This window comes from Pan troglodytes, chromosome 5, assembly GCF_028858775.2.
Source record: "Pan troglodytes isolate AG18354 chromosome 5, NHGRI_mPanTro3-v2.0_pri, whole genome shotgun sequence".
Lineage (NCBI taxonomy): Eukaryota > Metazoa > Chordata > Mammalia > Primates > Hominidae > Pan > Pan troglodytes.
In genome coordinates, this window is record NC_072403.2 from 75,274,290 (window position 1) to 75,279,059 (window position 4,770).

Sequence of the window (4,770 nt, forward strand, 5' to 3'; positions counted from 1 at the left end):
TACATACATATTTCTTTTTCCCTTTTGTAGATAACTGTATTGAAATGAATATTCATTAAATTATCTAAACTTTTCATTCTTTCCTCAAGCCATTCTAATCTAGCTTTCATGTCTTCTTGCCACTAGGACTGTTACAGTGAAATTCCAGAAATCCTATTGTGCTGTTAAATACAAAGCACAGTTTTTGATCTTCATCTTATTCAAATCATCTACATATTTAACTACCACCTTCTAAAAAACTTGGTTTCTCTCTAACCTTCTACCTCTTTCTCCTATTCATTATCAATCTCCTCTGCTGGCTCCTTCTCTTTGTAGCCTCTAGTTTGGAATTTATCATGGCTTAGTATTCAACTTTTTTCTTTCTCCATTCTCCCCAGAAGCAATGTCATATATTCAAAAAGGCTATAAAGATATCATATATTGATGAGTCCCAAAATCATATCTCTACTTCACACTTCTCTGAAATACATTTTTATATAACCAACTGCTTATTTAGAATCATTATTTAAATATCTCATGGGTACCTTAAACATAACAGGTACAGTATTGAACTGCTGATTCAGTCCCTCCATTCTAACATGTTCCTCCAACCACCTGTCCATCACAGGAAATTTATTATCATTACTCTATTGCTGAAGTCCTCCCTGATTTTTCATTATCTTCTATCTCACACATCTACTCAATGCAATGTCTTGCTAATTTTTCTTTCATAACACATTTCAAATCCAGCCTTTTCTCTGAATTTGCTTTGCCACAAATATCAAACCATCATTATCTTTTACATAATAATTGTTAGAGCCTAGCTGGTTTCTTCACTCCCACTTTTAACCTCCTTCTAGATCTTTCTTTATGGAAGAATAGGAATATTTTAAGAACCTGAATAAGATCACATCATTTCCCTTTTGAAAAAACTTGTTAGTATATATGTCAATTGCACTTGAATAAAATTCAAACTAATTACTATTTTTCTGACTCTCAACCTAACCTGACCCTGTTTACTTCTACAGGCACTTCTGTACTTTTGCCCCCACCATAGTTACTGTGCTCAACTCCCATTATCCACTCTTTACTGTCCCATACAGGACAAGATCTTTTCCTCCTCATGACCCTTGTTTATGCTGATACATCTGACAGCACATCCATACCCTCACTCTTCCTTTGGATTATTTCTTTTTATCACACGGGTTATAACTTAAAGGTCCCTTCCTTAGAGAAAACTTTTCTACTATCTACATTATTTTTCTATCACAATAACTTTTTCTTTTCCTTCTGACTACTATGTTTGAATTATATTTTATTTTTCTATTGCCTTGATTTATATGTCATTCCTGGTACATTGTAAATGTCACTAGGTAGAAGCCTATCTCCATTCCATCCTGCATTGTATTCAGCACACTATTTGTATGCTGGTAACCAATTAGTGTTTGTTGAATGAATATAAAATTATATTTACAAAATTGCCTCTATAAATTAGGTTAAAGAGTTGAGCAAGCAAGATGTAAGTATTTTTACCCATAACTTGTTTAATTAAAATTTGAAACACAGGATGGCCCTTTAGATGCCTTTATATTACAAGAAAAACAACCAACCAAATATGAGAGTTCAATAGGCACCAGTCTTGAGCTACAAGAGTCATCAACCTTACTCTGAGAAATAAGGGCCACATCATGTGAACAGTCTGTCTTGAAACCAGAGATGACAGATGAAATGGAAGTGCAATTAGCACTATTACACTCTTTCTCTTTGTCCTCTACACTTAAGAAACATTTTCCCCTTTTCCCAAGGTCTGTCATTAAGAAATGCTTAATGCTGCTGAAGATGAGCTCAAAAGAATTGGTAAATTATTTGAAAATTTAGCAATTTGAAAACTAAGTAAGCTCAAAGCCATTTACCACTATCCCATTTAAACATGCATCAAGAAACATTTTCCCCCTTTTCCGAGATCTTTCATTAAGAAATGTTTAATGCTGCCAAACAGGAGCTCAAAATAAGTGGTAAATTATTTGAAAATTTAGCAATTGGAAAACAAAGTAATCTCAAAGCCATTTACAACCACCCTACCTAAACATGTGTCAGGTAGCTCCTAGGCTTTAGGGACTAATAAAAACAGAGCCTTGGGTGAGTTTTTCTGGTTGCTTAGCAAGTCACTAGAGGAAAAATGCAAGCTGGTAGAAGAATAGGTCCTATTGCCTCTTGTGTTGGGTGGACTTCCTGATGAGCTATACAAGGCTAGGACATTAGAATATGCAATATCATGGATGCTAATCTTCCACAAGATAGTGCCTCCAGGTTCAAACACTTCCCTACCTGGTAGCTCTGGCCCTTTTTGGGATAACTATTTTAAACCAGGAAAGATTTATAGGAAAAAAAGTGCTTACAGGACAAAATAATTAGTCCCATTTAGCTTTTCTTTTTCTTCTGTTTCCTCCTCTTCCCCCACTTCTACTCCATCCTCCTTCTCTTCTTTCTTATCCTACTGCTGCTCCTCTTCCTTTTTCTTCTTCATTTCAAGAGCATAATCCCACAGAGATTTTGTTTCCCTGAGACTGATACATAATGAGTTGAAGCGGAAAGAGTGAAATTAGAGATCAGGAGACCCCGAAGTGCCTGGAAAACCTCTGTTGCCTCCCAAGAGCACACAGAACTTCGCCCTTCTTGAAAAAATCCATTAGACAGGAAATCATTCAGAATTTTAGAGGAGTCTGGTGAAGTCTCTCTTAGATTTCCAAACCCTGCAGGCTGTTTATCAAAATCTTATACAGCCTCATACAAACCCTGTGATCTACAAAGATGTTATCTAAGACTCCAGAAAGGAAAGCCCTTTCATGTAGTTTTCTATATGTGATAGGGCTCACAGAAGTAGATGGTCATCATTCAAACTGGTTCTGTGGAGGTGAGTCAGTGGTCAGATCTGAAGAAGTAAGTGTGATCTATGCATGTCTTCCGAACAGAGTCTATCTTAATGGATTATATAGATGGTACTACAGATCACATGAATTATCCCTCTGCTTAGGCTGTGTATACTACTAAAGTAAATGAATACGTGTGTGTGTGTGTGTGTGTGTGTGTGTGTGTGTGTGTTCTCTGCCTGAAGCATCTACCAAAAAGGTGGCCAAGCTCTCAAGAATATATATAATGCTGGTATTCTTTTCTTCCCTTATGACAACTTGACAACACACAACAGGAATTCTCATTCCCCTAATCTGCATTATTTCTCTCTTTTTTTATTTTTGGGTGGAACATGTTCCATCAAATTTATGTGCTTCGCTCTCTGTATCTCTGTCTCTTTCTCTTGGTTTAGAATAATTCATCTATAATGGCTCCTGAGAGTCATTGCCTGGGACACTGCAACGTAACATTGTTTTATTTATTTTCCTAGGTTATCCACAATATCCTGTCACGAAAGTTTAAAATGTCTTTTCCTAGGGGAGGATGATAATCATGTTTTCTGTCTGATAACATAACAATGTATGGCCCAAACTTTTCAAAACATTTTCAAGTATGTCAGTCAATTAATTGTTAATTCAAATCAGTTTTCATCTTTCTCAAGGTTAAAGAGGAGAATAAAATCAAAGACCATGAATAAAAGCTGTGGGTCCATAATTTTATAAATTTGTATGAAGTCTGAAGAACATCAAGAATTTGTGAAATTTTCCACAGAGTAGAAGCACACAAGCTCCATCTAAGTTTTATGGGGTGACAACAATATAAACATGAAATAGTCACTTCTTCTCTGGTGTCTGATAATTGGTAGTGAAAACTTTAAGGATAATTTTCTTTTTCCTTATTGAATTTGGCTACCAGAACTTCAGGGGATTTGCTTCAATGGCAATGCTTCTGAAAGCACAAGTTCATTGATTTGCTGTATAATTTTAATCTGCAGGGAGATCTTGTAGCGGACTAAAGAATGCAGGAATAAGGATCTTAAGGAATGCACTGAATCTCACTTTTGTTTCTAGTCTATCCAAAAGAAGGTGCAATAAGAAGGGAAATGGAAAGCATAGCTCAGGGGAGAAGTCAAGGTTAATACTAGAGACAGATGCGCAGGCAACAAATATTGCTGCAGAAAGTTGATGAGGCAAGAGGTCAAGATGCATTGTTTTAGAGGCAAGGTCTCAAAAGCACATTGACTATGTATCAAACATATGCCAGAGTTATCTTTCAAAATAAAGGTCTGACCAGGTGATTCCTCAGTTCAAAAAGTCATCACTGGCTTACCACTCTTCTTGAAAACAGTAAAACAATTCAATCTAGCACAAAATATCACCAGCTATTTCTTATTGAATATTGATTTTTCTTATTGAAAACATGGTGACAAACTTACTTAGGTTACCTCCAAATTTTAAATATATGGGATTTTCTCGACTTTTCACAATGATTAAGTTTAATTACATGTCAATTATTTTCGATATCCATGATCCTAATATAAGAAGTGCCAATGGCCTTCTTATACACTAACTACATTTGTAGATATTGAGTTGTAAAAGCAAAAAAAGTTTGAATGTTAAAGTTATATGCCTGACTATGGCCAAGTTCATATTGGAAATACCATTGTTTTTAATTTAAATTTAAGTACCTTGTATTTAACTCCAAATAGCAAAATCAAGAAATTACTCTGTGTCAGTCATCATATCAGAACAATTTAATAACGTATAATTACTACAGGTGCAAATTATCAGTGTGACTAATATATATAGTTATATATAACATAACTAAAACTCTGTGGTCCTACTGTCAATAGCATCCTCTGAATTTTTTTTTTCTAAATTC